Genomic DNA, 14,443 nt, shown 5'->3' with positions numbered 1-14,443 from the left:
GGACATTCAGAGACCAGTGAGAGCACAGAGGTGCAAGCAGCCCTGTACTTTTGATATCAGTCAAAGAAGCTTTTCAATTTTTCTTACATTTTCCAAGGCAGAGCGTGAAGCCCAATCACGTCTTCTTCTCCGCTACCTGATTCATGTGAATGAGACCAACCCTGCGAGGTGCTTAGCACTAGTAGGCACAATTTGTGTCTGTACTTTTTACCATTTTGACTATTATTGTTGAGACTGAGGGTTTGACATGAAATCATGTCAAGTTGGCCAAGCACCACACTGCAGGCAGGCCCCTGGGAAGTGGCCTGCAGAAGTAAGTTGCTGATCAGAGCTAAACCAGCAGGAGTTCGTTATATGTCCCAAGACATTTTGCACTAACCACAGTGGCCGAACGTATCTTACACAATCCGGGATGGCACAAGATGTTTTGCACAAAGACCATGGAATTTTCCACAGAGTTGCAAGAATTCCAACGTCCAAATTGTGGCTGGACAGTTCAAATCCTCCGCAGAAGCAGGGGTCATTTTCTGATTGGCTGACAGCAGCTTTGCCAAGAAGAAAACAAGCCTTCAGTTACTGTATAAAACCGGCTGGTTTGGTCAAAGTGTCACTCCCTGAAGCTGAAATATCTGGACGAGAGAGACAGCGAGCAGGACAGTCATCACTTGGCCACTGAGAGCACTCCCTGTCTGGTAAGTATTATAGTAACTTCTCTCATAATCATCCTTTTAATTCTTCCTTTAAAGTCCTGGCTAAGAAGATGGCTGTGAGATCCAGAGAGAGAAGACGAACACATTTGTCATAACCCCTTGAGTAAGTGAACTACCTAAGAGAACTTTTTAGGTATTTCGAGAAACCACTTAGTGTCCTGAGAGGCTGAGCTTGAGAACATGCCTTCATACCACTTTGAATGGAGAAGTAAAAAGCTACACGTTATGTTTACTCAGAATGAAAAGTTGGTTATTTAAAAGCTACCTGAGTTAAAACCATCTCCAGAATAATTCCAGTTATCCAAGTTCCTTTTATTGGGAAATACTAGTTATCCAAATTCAGAGTGTGTCCTCCCTGCAGCCCTGTGTTAGCCCTGTGTTAGTTAATCACCCATTGATGAACTAACCTTAAGCCTCTGGGATCTACAATTTGGGAATATTTCTGGAGTTAAGGACAAGGACAAAGAGCAAGGGAGTGGAGGGGGATGATGGAGAAGGTAGCGGAGAAGAGAAAAGGTGGGGGGAGGGAGAGAGAGAGATAACAAGCAAGAAACAAACAGATAAGAAGGTTAAGGTGAAGACTGAAAGGAGAAGTGTCAAGGGAGAGAAAGGACATTGGAGACAGAAGAGGAGTTCAGCGAAAGAGAGCAGGGCAGGGAATGAACGGAGGCTGGCAGGAGGGTGGAGGAGAGAAAAGGGGAAGGAAAGAAAGAGAGATGCAGGAAGAGGGGCTGTATCCGCATGAGACAGAAACCTCTTTTGTGCTGCTTTAGTGCTTCCAAGCACTGTCAGCCCTGGGCTCTGTAAGCGCAGTTACAGATCGTGAGGGCTGGGACTGGTTCTAGTTCTCGCCTCCATTTCTGTGAGGACTGGAAAATAGCATAAAGATGATCATCTAACCACCTTTCTTCTTCTTTCTATAATTTCTTATTGCTTTTAAGTGCTGTGTTAAAGCATATAAAGTATGTAAATGTGCAATAATTCTCCACTCTGCACTTTGAAAGAAAGAGGAAGAAGCTTTGAATTGGCTGGTAAGGGAAACCTTGTTTCCACTATTTGAATATTTAGTCAGCTTTGAATGTTTGGTAAAAGTGGCCTAAGACCGAAGGTTACTGGTAAAATTCCAGAGAAATTGGAATCGTTGCAAAATGAGAGGGTCTCCGACTGGGGGAGGGGCATGTCACGCTTTCCAGGGTATAGTGTTGAGCCTTCTAGGAATTCAGTAATTATACAGTGTCACAATGCCACCCACTGAAATTTGCCCGCCTGCCTTTCCCCATCATGAAGGAGGAGCATCTGGACCAAATTTGAGTCAAGTTGAAGGTAGCTGATTTAAACCATTATGTGCATTATATGCCTAGGGCTTAATGTGTGAGACCTACTTGAATTGTCAGTCTTAGTGCTTAAATAATCTGTCTGATTTTCTCATTCTAACCTTGGAGTTCTCTGGTTGCAATGGCACAGGTACTCCCATGATTCCATTGTTGAACAGACTGATCTAAAATGAATAAGAATCTGCATTTAAACATTCCTACTTCAATGTTGGTAGCAAAGTCACCTCCCCAGTGTAGTAAAGAACTAGGATAAGGTTTTCCTCAGTAATAAGATTGAGATAACACCTGAAATGAACTGATGTGATTTTTTTTTTGGTTAATTGTAACATCACATGATGAAATAATTTTTAGAAATTTCATAAACATGAGCATCCAACCACCTTTATTTTGCTCTCTGTAATTTCTTAATTGTTTTCAATTCTATTTTGGGCAATAAAGCATTTAAATGTGCAATAATTCTGCACTCTGTACTTTGGCTAAGGAAAAAGCGATTTCAATGAGAAATGCAATGTAAGTAATTGTTGAATTAAAATTATTTACAGAACTTCTATTTTTAAAATATATCTTGCTTCATAGAATTGTATTTATCTGAAATCCTCCTAGGACATCTGTGGTACTGTGTGGATGATCAGAACACACATTAAAATATTATTTTGATTAAAGTAATATTTGTACAGCTCAGCAGGTCACATTCCCCAGTGTCTTCTCTCTATCTTGGTGTCTCTCCTCTCCAGTGACGCTCAGTTCCCAGCCGACCTTCAGCCATGAAGTTCCTTTACCTGCTCTCTGCTATTGTCTTCTTGGTGCTCATGGATGCCCCAGGTAAGATGTGAAAGAAAACAAGCAATTATACGTTCGAGTAGAAAATAATTTCTTACCTTTTCTTAGGTGCACTTGCACCTGCCAGCAAGAAAAACAATTCAGATCTGACTGAATTATGACCAGTTAGAAAAAAAAATCCATGTCCCCTCAGTGTTTTCCTCAGATTTTGCTGAGGCTTGCTGCCTGAGACCCCCATTCTATCTGCACAGCATGTACTCTTCTTATAATGGGCAATCACAGAATCTGGATGGGATACTGATGAATGAAGTCTGGACAACTCCTTTCAATATCTCTTTGGGTTTGGGAGAAGATGCACAGAGCTAGGAACCAGGAGATATAACTTCTGCTGCTGACTTAATAATTCTATGCTTTTCACCCCCTGACTTCTTATGAAATCAGGTCTCATGTCCTACTCAGAGGTTATGCTGCTGGACACAGAACCCAGATCTCCAAAATGGCAGCTGTTCATCTCAGTGGATGGGACAGTGTTTGCAGCCATGACAATGCATCATGTAGGAGTTCAGTTTCTATCCGTTGGCTGTAGATAGTTTTGTGAAAACACAACAAATGTTCTAAACTAAATATTCTAAAAGATTTGGCTGTGCACATTTGGGCTGCCTTCTCAAAATAGCACGTCAATCAGGTATAACCGAACACTGGCGATCGGTCATGAAAGAACAATTCCTGAGTGTGCCTTGTGAAGAAATTCTGAGCAGAATCTCAGAGACAGGCAAGCATTCAAACCTGGAAGGGACTCTCTCAGGTCAATCTCTTTCAAATCTTTGTAGTCATCCAACCCAGCACTGAGACAGTTCAACCCTACTTAGCCAAACTGCATTGATGATACTGCCTGGCACATCATTGTCAGAGCCTGACGGAATCAAAACCATACATCAGCCTCAAAGGGAAGTAAGCAATGCAGGCAGCCCCTTGCTTTTCATCCCTTAAGGGCATTGGGCAATGAAGGATGTCCATGCTGAGAGCTGTGGTTCTAAAATCTGCAGCTGGAAAGTCAATGCCAATGTTTAATTAAATCACCCCATTCTTTTCTTAGATGCTGCCATTGAACAGGAGTAGAAGTACAACCACTGAAATTGTACTGAAGCCATGATAAACTTTTGAACGGGAAGATAATTGGGCAGACTTGGTCAGGTCTCAGTGAATGAGAAATGCCTGTCATCTTGGAATCATAACTGTAATTTACCCTGCATTACAGAATGATGATTAAGGCTTTTTCTTTGTCAGGTTTCTCCCATGGTCTGCTGACCCACCATGCATGTAGAAACCGTGGGGGTCAATGTCACTTTTGGAAATGTCCGTACTATACTAGATACCTTGGCAAATGCGTTTTTGGCCATTGCTGTCGAAGGTAAGCTCCGTGTTCCATAAGGGAGACCCTGCAGTGTTCAGTACTCTCTTTTCATTTAGGAGCTGATGAATCCTCCTGTCCTTAAAGCAGCTCAGCTTTTAGCGCTTTATTTTCCCCCTTTTGCAAACCAGGGGAGGTAATTATAAAAATCTTGGTGACAAGAATGTTAACATTGTTCCAAATGAATGTGAATGTTTTAAGCATGAAGGTTCTTCCGTAAAGTTAATTCAGCCACCTTGCAGATCTGCGGCCCATCCTATACCTGTTCTGTTTGTTGCTGACTGTATGCTGCAGCAGGAACAGGTCATAGAGAAACAACTGGGAGAGTGAGAGTCTTTCCAGCCTACTAAAATACGAGATTGAGGGTGTAATAGAGCCGTACTCACCTGGCGGCGCCTCCTGCTGGTTGTCCTTGGGAATTAGCTCATCAGCCTCTGGAGCACCCTCTGCTGTCTGGTGATCTGCCTTACCGCTAGCCCCAGTCCCTCCCAGGACCCGGTGGCTCCTCCCTCTGGGGTGCTGCCCCCGGGCAGTAAACCCCACCAATTCCTGAGGGTCTCCCCTCCCCAGGGAACCCCCACCCACTACCCCCCCTCACCTCAGTCTTGGCTGTTGCCAGTCATTGCTTAGCCCCGCTCCCCGGGGCAGACTGCAGTGTATCAGCCACTCATCACAGGCGAGGGGGTTTGGACCTGCTGCCTCTGTCTACCTGTGGGCTGCCCCCTTGAAACTCCAGTACCTAACAGGCCTTAATCTAGGCTTCGCAGCCTGGGGGTTTCCAGGCCAGAGCTCCCCTGGCCTTTCCCCCTCAGCCCTGCTCCACTCTCGGTACTCCCTCAGGTCCCTACAGCCAGGCCCTTCCCTCTCTGAATGCAGAGAGAGACTCTGGCTAAGCTTCAGCCTAGCAACCCCTTTATAGGCCCAGCTGCGGCCATTTCCCCAATCCGCCTAGCTTTTCTTGCCCTCAGCCCTGGGTCTCTCCCAGGGCTGGCTTTTAAGCCCAACAGGGCAGGAGCGGGTAACCACCCCGCTACAGAGGGCAAGAGATGTGATGCTGGCAGCTCCTTGGACCTGCAGAGTGGGAGCCAGGGACTAGGCTGGAGTGGCCATGCTACCAACTGCAGTGCTGATTTCTTGGCCAATTCACTGAGCAGTCCCAGAGATCCATGATCTCACCCGGCACAGCTGCTAGCATCAAGCTGCCACCAGAACAGAGTCAGACTTCAGGTGGAATTGGAATTTTCTGCATTTTTTTCAGTTCATTTTCTATCACCTGTGTAAGTATGTCTCATTTTAGCTTCAGCTGTAGACAAGGTGTGTTTGACAGAACAGCTGTTTACAAGGGTGTTAATTGTGCTTTTCCATAGTGTGCTCTGTATAGGCAGCTAGTTCTCCCATTTGGATACATATTGGATACTATCCACTTAGAAACTCTGTAACACAGGGTTTTCACGGATTTTTGTGATGCTCCCCCTCCCAACCCCTTAACAGGCTATAAAATCTCCACCACCCACCTGTGCCACAACTGGTTTTCTGCATCTTTAGTAGATGAAAAGCTGCCTTAAACTGATCGTTATACAGTTAAACACACACACATACAGTATATAATATAAATATAAAAAATAAAAGGATAATATAGGTACAAAAATGAAAAACTGATTTTTTTTTTGTTTTACTGACGCAGTGGGAAATTTCTTGCTGGTGATAACCCACAGGCTTGATGGCCCTCTAAGGTGAGTCAGGGAGTGGAGGTGGCATTCCTTCCCCGGGTCTGCCACCTGGGGCTGAAGCCCTGTTTATTTTGGTGGACCCCCCTGAGACCTGCTTGTGGCCCCCTAGGGGGCCCTGACCCCCTGATTGAGAACCACTGCTGTAACAGAGTGTTGCAGTCGGGACAATGGATTCCCTGTGCTTGGGTTAACCCAGAACCTCTTCATTCACAATTCAGTGAAAGGGTAATTACTCCCATGCCATTTGATTCAAAATGAAACATCATATTGTCCTTGTTCTGTAGGAAAACATCAAAAAATCTGATTCTCTTTTCTTTGTACAGGAGATTTTCTGAAATTGTGTAAGCAGAATCTCAGGGATCTGGGAGACAGCCGCTTGCTTCTAAAATCATCAGATCCTACTGCAATCCTGAAGTGCTGCTGTTCATTTGGGCTTTAAAGAACCTTGTGAGCTGGAGGAATTTAGAAGGGAGCTCTTTTAGCACCCATATAAGATTTGTTACTCCCCTTTTAATAAAAGCAAGCTGATGTGAAAGCATCATGTTGAAGTGCGTGTGTGTGTTGGTGGGAGGCAAGGGGGCTGTTTCTATCATTCTTGTCCTTTAGAAAGCAATCTTATTTATCTTTCTAAAATTAAACATAAAATAAAATATCCTAAAAATCCCCAATCGTATGTTAATAGCACTCAAGGGTATTTATAAACCAGGATTCACATATCTCGGTAGATTTCAATGTGCTCTTATGGGTAGATTTTTATTTCTTGAGGTTGCTGCAAGTACTATCTGTTTCTGATATCACAGGAACTGAGTTCAGTCCCATCTTGACTGTACGATGTGTGGGTAACCCACGCCTGGTGCTCCATTTTACCAAGACCTTCCCTTTGCTCTGAAACCTCATTGTCCACAAGCAGGAGAACAGAGGAAATCAGGCCAAGCTTTAGAAGTGTAGATAGATGATGGATTATGAGTCCATGACCTCTCCCTTTCCCAGCTGTACAGAGTTTATCAGCTTTCACATCCTCAAAGGGTGTGTCTACACTGTAGGTGGAGGGGGCATTTCCAGCTCAGGGAGACATACCTGCACAAGCTGTGAGGGAGCTCGGGCACCAAAAATAGAAGTGTAGCCATGGCAGTGCAAGTGGCGGAACAGGCTAGCAGCCCACTTATGATCTTGTCTGAAACCCTCTATGCCTCCTTCTAGCGGCTAGCTGAAATTACAGTTCTACCTCCAGTGTAGACGTAGCTTTAGGGACACTTGGCATTAGGAGGAGTGGGGGTGGGGTTAAAATGGTTTGGGCACCTGGGGGTGGTTGAGGCTGTTCTTAGGGTGCAGGCAGAAGTTGGTAGCTGGGGAGGTGGGGGTGAGGGTTTGTCCATGCAGGGAAGACTCTGGAGGGGGCTTTGAGGCTGTGGGCATGTCAAGTGGAACTGATGGAATTGAGTAGGTTACATGTTGGGTGTCTCATGCTGGCTTGAGGGCTTTGAAGCAACATCCATGAATTCGATCCTGTGCCAAACGCAGTGGGTACATTATCTGATGAGTTTTCTTGTGTGAGCTTGTTCTGTGGGCCTGTCCTAAGGGTTTGCCATGATGCAGGTGGATGCGGTCAATGACTGATTGTTGTTATGCAGCACTGATTACTTTTTGCTCACACTTTATTTTCAACTATTATTGGTGTCCTCGTGCTTAGAGGCCTCAACCTGGATCAGAGCCCCATTGTGCTGGGCACTGTACTTGTACCTAGGAAAAGATAGTCTCTGCTCCCAACGGCTTACAAGCAAAATAGACGAGATAGATAAAGTATTATTAAGCCTATTTGACACTGGAAGAGCTGCAGCCCAGAGACACAAAGGGCCCAGATTCTCCTTTGGCCCTTTACAAATCTAGCCCAGAGTGACTTGCCCAAGGTCGCACATGGAGTCTGTGGCTGAGCTTGGATCTTAGCCCTGACTTTCTTATTCTCCTCTAGTGATTGATCCATAAACCATCCTTCCTGGCTAACACTGCCACAAAGGGAAGCAGAGTGATCCTGGGAATTATCATCCCAGAAGTCACTTTTACCCTGGTAGATGAAAGCGTAAAAGAAAAGAGTCTCTATGGAGGGGATACTGGAACCATGGACAGGAGCAGAACATGGGTTTGGAAAGAACAAGCCTTATCAGACACACCTGATGGCTGTGTGTGATGGAATTACCAAATGAGTGACTGAGCAGCATGTCATTGATGTAATGTGTTGGGATTTCAGCAAATCACTTACTACAGCATCTTGTGAACTCACCCTGAAAGGGCCAAATCCTGCTCAGCTCACTCAAGTGATCCCAGCGGCACACTGGAAGACACTTGGAATAGGCCCACATCGGATAGGATTTGGGAGATCAGGCAATTGATTGAAATAGCCAAGATATTTCCATTTTGTAAAATTATTCTAGTCTCCTATGGGAAATCATGGTCTGATTCTGATCTCCCAGGTGCCAGTTTTACACCTGTGTAACTAGGATGGCTTCAGTGGAGTCCCTCCTGATTTACAGCAGTCACTGCTGAGACTGATTTCAGAGTAGCAACCGTGTTAGTCTGTATTCGCAAAAAGAAAAGGAGTACTTGTGGCACCTTAGAGACTAACAAATTTATTTGAGCATAAGCAAGTGAGCTGTAGCTCAAATAAATTTGTTAGTCTCTAAGGTGTCACAAGTATTCCTTTTCTTTTTGCTGAGGCTGAGTGATGAAGAGTTCACCACCCCATGTTTTCCAAGTCTTTACTCATTCTTGGGGGTGTTCTCTGCACGTCCTCCAGTTTATCAACATCATTCCTGAATTGTTGACAACAGAACTAGACACAGTATTCTGGTATCAACCTCACCAGTGCACTATACAGAACAATTTCACTTCCCTTCTCCAACACCCTACTCATCTGTTCATATGTCTCAGGATCACATTTCTTTCTGCCATAGCATCACACAGGGAGCTCAATTACCATAGCTTCTCTATTGTGATCCCAAATCCTTTTTGGAGTCACTGCTTTCCCGGATACAGTCCCCCATTCTGTAGGTATGGACTGCATTCCTTCTTGCTGCATGTATAACCTTGCATTTGTCTGTATTAAAATGCTTTTTATTGGGCTCAGCTTACCAAGCAAACCAGATCACTCAATCTGTCCTCAACATTATTTACCACTGCACCAAATTTTGTGTCATCCATCAATTTTATCTACAGTTAAGTATATTTCTCTAGTAGATGTTTAACATTTTCCTTAGTTACTAATGCACTGCCTCATTTGTCATGTGATATTCATACACCAACTTCTTCTTTCCAGACACAGAAAGGAAACATGTATTGAACACTTCTGCCATTTTCTGCATCATTATGAATTTGTTTTTCCATTTCTAGGGAGTAATGGCCTTATACCATTTTTAGACTCGCTTTTCTTCCTGAAATAATAAAAAAACCCTCTTTGTTATCTTGGCCCTGCCAGCCATGGAGTTTTCTCCGATGGCCTTAGTTTCTTTTACCATATTTCTGCTCTTCATTACTTCTAATTTGTATTTATTACAATCTATTTCCCCAGTTTCCTATTTGTTATATATATAGTGGCAGAGCACCAGCTTTGTTTTGGGGGGGGAGGGGGCTCCTGCACTCCTGGGCAGTTAGGGTTTGTCTCAGAGGTTTGCTGTGACCCTCAATGTAGCCTCTCTCCCCTCCTAGAGGCAAGGGTTACAGCTTACTGAGCCACCTTCATAGTCAGTCAGTCAACAGGTTTGGTATAAGAACTCTTTTTAGTCCCTGTCTTCCTTCTCAGGGAGCATTTGTGTAGAGGTTGGGGGGAACCAAGGCCTGCCCTCTTCTCTGGGTTCCAGCCCAGGGACCCTAACTGACAGCGGCAACAGAGAGTTTTCCTATGCTACTGGAGCTATAGCCCTTCCCTGGGCTACTTCCGCAAACAGCCCCTCCTAGGTACCTGACCCTGCTTGTTCTCCCAACTCTTTTACTTCACACCTTCTTTCTCCCAGTCTTCCCACAACATATCTTCTTACTTCCAGCTCCTACCAGCCACCCTCACTGAAGGGGCTTCCTTTTAAACTAGTGTCAGCCAGTTCTAAATGGGCTTCAGGTGATCTGATTACCCTGTTTCCCTTGATTGCTTGGAATCAGTTCTTAATTGGTTCCAGGTGTCTTATGGAGTCTGCCTGACTTAATTGCTTCTAGCACCTTCCTGACTGCTCTGGGGTAGCTCCAGGCCTGGTCACTCAGGAAACAGAACACTATTCAGCCAGTGTCCAGTGTGTTTTCCTTCGACCAGACTCCTGCACTCAATCGGTCTGGGTCTGTCACAATATATATATAATTTGTAATTGTTCCCTTGATTTCTCATACACACAGCTATAGGGGAGACAAACACCCTACATTCTATCCTAGAGACTTTGCTTTTGTTTTCCATGGTGTTTTTTCTATGCTAAAATGAAAACACAGTGTAGGCAACCAGTTGTTTCCAGCCCCAAACCCTGCCTGAATGTGCTGCTCCAGCAGGGTATGGGAGATATCACACCACAAGAGGCTGGGGAAGAATTTTCCCACAGCATGAGAGGGGATACAACTAAGATAATTGGTCTCCATTGTCTCTGTCGCAGGCACTGGTTTGGGTGATGCGAGAGATATTGCTGTGGGCTGTTATGTCTACGCTGCAATTAGACAGGCTAAGGGGCTGTTTAATTGTGATGTAGACTTCCAGACTTGGGCTGCAACCTGAGCTGTGGGATACTCCCACCTTGAAGCGTCCTAGAGCCTGGATTCCAGACGAAACTTCTACCCTGCAATTAAACAGTTCCTCAGCCTGAGACTGAGTTCAGCTGGCCCACACCCACTCTGGGGTTTTATTGCTGTGTGACACACCCCGACCTACATTTCTAAAGTCTTTCACTGGTGCACCTGGCTCTCAACCACTAGGTGACAGTAGCAGCAGAAAAATGCTCCTTCCTATTGAGCGTCAGCCTTGAAATAGGAACCTGCTGTCTCACAGAGCAGCCTGCTAGACTTTTGTGACATATAATGGAGACAATCATGGAAAGACAAGAGCTTCTGCCTAAGGCTGTGATCAATTTACAAATGTAGATCCGCCACATGGAAGGGGTTAAAAAAAAAAAAAAAGATCTTCCTGAAATGTTTGTTGAATGGTCTAATGGCTAAGATTAGTTCCAGGGAACTTTTGGAGTGGGATCAGATATGACCGTTAGGATATCTTGTGACCAATTGAAATAGCTGAAAACTTTTTTCTTTTGTAAATTGTACTCGTCTTTTTATGAACAATCATGTGCTTGAGTCTGAGCTCACTTACACCAGTTTACACCGGCATAGCTACGCTAACTTCAGTGGAGTTCACACTGCTGTAAATCTGAAGAACAGGGAGCAGAATCAGGGCTCAGACCATAAATCAACTTAGCCTGATTTCCTCATTGTGGAAAATGGCAATTCAGAGCAGAGGGAAGGTCTAGGTGCAATGGAGCACCGTGGTGAGGGTTACCCACACACTGTACAATCAAGCTGAGACTGAACACAGCTCCTCTGCACCACAAACTAATAGGATTTGTAACAATTGTAAAAAATAAAGATCTACCCATAGAAGTTAATTGAAACCTACAGAGATGGGTGGACCATGGATTATAAATACTCATATACAGTATTAACATGCAATTGGTATTTTTAAGGGTATTTTATTGCATGCTTAATTTAAAAAGATAAATGAGATGGATTTCTAAAGGAGAAGAATGATAGAAACAGCCCCCTTGCCTCCCACCAACACACACACACACACACGCTTCAGCAGGATGCTCTCACACCAGCTTGCTTTTATTAAAAGGGGAATAACAAATCTTATATGGGCGCTGAAAGAGTTCCCTTCTGGAATTTCTCCACCTCACAAGGTTCTTTACAGCCCAGATGAACAGCAACGCTTCAGGGTTCCATTGAAGCAGGATCTGATGATTTTAGAAGCAAGTGGCTGTCTGCCAGATTCCCAGATCCTGCCTAGACAATCAGTCCATCTACACATGAACAAAGAGAAGAGACTCAGATTTCTTGTTGATTTCCACTAAAACAGAGCCAATATGATGTTTGATTTCAAATCAAAAGGCACAGGAGGAATTGCCCATTCACAGAATGCTGAATGAGGAGGTTCTTGGTTAACTATGTCACAGGGAATCCATTGTCCCTACTGTAACATTTTGTCACAGAGTTTCAAAGGGGATAGTTATATTATCTAAACTGGAGAACTGGCTGTCTATAACAAGTATACTTTAGAAGAGTATGACTCACATCCACGTACAGGTGTTCTATCAAACACACCTTGTCTATAGCTGAAGCTAAAAAGAGACATACTTACTTAGAAGATAGATAACAACTCTGAAAGAATGCAGGGAAACTCTAATTCCTGTCTGAAGCCTCTGAACTTGTGGCAGTTCAATGCTAGCAGCCCTGCCTGCTGAAAACATGCATCTCTGGGCATGTTCAGTGACTTGGCCAGGAAAATCACCCTGCAGATGGTTGCATGGCCTCTCCAGCCTAGGTCCCTGGCTCCCACTCTTCAGGCTCTGGGAGCTCACAGCTTCACATCTCTTGACCCCCAATCTGCCTCTCTGGTGTTTTAGTGAGTGGGAAAGTCTCTCACACTCCCAACTGTTTCTCTGAGACCTGTTCCTGCTGCAACATTAATGTGACCAGCTGAGTGGCCTGTATAATTTATGGCACCTACAGGCGCAAAGAAGTAGAACAGGACTAGAAAGGGCTGCAGATTTGCAATGTGGCCGAGTCAAATTTACAGAGCATGCTTAAAACATTAAAATTGATTCTGAACAATGTTTCCTCCCCTGGTTTTCAAAAGGGGGCAGATAAAGGGCTAAGTGCTGAGCTGCTTTAAGGATGGAAGATTCATCAGCTCTTAAAAGGAAAGAGAGTAATGAACATTTCTGTTCACACTGCAGGGTCTCCCTTGTGGAACACTGAACTTACTTTCGACAGCAAACACCTTGAGGATGGCATCTTGCAAGGTATAGAGATTTGGCGGGACATCCTCTAAAGTAACAGGATGCCGCATGGTGCGCACATTCCTTTCAGGTCAGCTGAGCCTGGGAGAACCCTGAGAAGGAAAAAGAGTCTTAATCATCATTCTGCAGAGCAGATGTAACCTTTCAGTGGAATATGAGGCCTGACTTTATAATAAGTCAGATTGTGAAAGGCACAGAATTATTAACACTAGTCAGCAGGAGAGGTTCTATTTTAAGTCATGGTCTCCCAGCCAGTCCTAGCCCCATGCACCTTCTCACAATCCCAGGGGCATACTGAAAGGGGTTGGCTAGACTTCCTTTGCTCAGCATCCAATCCAGATGTTCAGTTATAAGAAGAGTATGTGCTGAGCAGATAGAATGTAGTGTGGCTTAAGCAGGAAGCCTCAGCAAGCTCTGAGGAAAATACTGAGGGGGCATGGATATTTTTTTTGACTGGTCATAATTCAGTCAAATCTCTATGGTTTTTCGTGGGAGCTGAAAAAAGTTAGAGTTGTTTTTCTAATGGAAACTGTTTGACAACCTTCGTGCTCCCAGATATTCCTCTATATCATCACACATTTCCATTTACATCTTACCTGGGGCATCCATGAGCACCAAGAAGACCACAGCAAACAGCAGGAAAAGGATCTTCATGGCTGAAGGTTGGCCAGGAACTGAGCGTCACTGGAGAGAAGAAACACTGAGACAGAGAGTAGACAGAGGACACTAGGGCACTAGGGATTGTGACATGCTAAGCTGAAGAAATATTGCCTTAATTGAAATGACATTTCTAGTATGTGTTCTGCAATCTCTTAAGAATAAAGATTATTATCCACACAGCACCATAGATGTCCTTGAAGGATTTCAGATAAATACAGGTGTGTCAGACAAGATATCTTTTAAAAACAGATGTTTGGTAAATAATTTTAATTAACTGATTACTTACATTAGATTTCTCATGGAAATCTCTTTTTCCTTCGCCAAAGTTTAAACTGGAGAATTATGACATATTTATGTATTTTATTACCCCAAATATAATGGAAAGAAATTAAGAAATTACAGAAAGCAAGAAAAAGGTGGTTGGATGCTCATGTTTATGAAATTTCTAAAAATAAATTCATGTGATGCTACAATGTACTAAGAAATAGTAAATCACATCAATTCATTTAAGGTCTAATCACAGTCTTCTTATTGAGGAAAGCTTTTTACTGGTTCTATGCTACACTGGGGAGGTGACTTTGCTACTAACATTGAACTAGTGGTCCTGTTACCAGGAATATCGGAATGCAACACCACTCATTCAAATTTGGCCTGACCACCCTCAGTGCCACTGAAATTTGGCTCAGATGCCCCTCCGTCATGATGGGGAAGGGCAGCAGGGCTAGATTTGAGTGAGTGGAGTTGTAACACTGTATAATTACTGAATTTCGAGAAGGCTCAACTCTGC

At 44.0% G+C, this 14,443-nt stretch overlaps 1 long non-coding RNA gene across 1 annotated transcript; it reads left to right on the top strand.

Moving 5' to 3' along the window:
• Positions 1 to 608: 608 nt before the first annotated feature.
• LOC140908113 (uncharacterized) lies at positions 609 to 6,504 on the top strand. Its single transcript, XR_012157767.1, has 5 exons — positions 609 to 692; positions 2,779 to 2,866; positions 4,112 to 4,235; positions 5,920 to 5,968; positions 6,289 to 6,504. It is a non-coding gene; the product is annotated as an uncharacterized lncRNA (long non-coding RNA).
• Positions 6,505 to 14,443: the final 7,939 nt, after the last annotated feature.

The sequence above is a fragment of the Lepidochelys kempii genome, chromosome 3, assembly GCF_965140265.1.
Source record: "Lepidochelys kempii isolate rLepKem1 chromosome 3, rLepKem1.hap2, whole genome shotgun sequence".
Lineage (NCBI taxonomy): Eukaryota > Metazoa > Chordata > Testudines > Cheloniidae > Lepidochelys > Lepidochelys kempii.
This window is presented reverse-complemented; position numbering and strand designations above follow the sequence as displayed.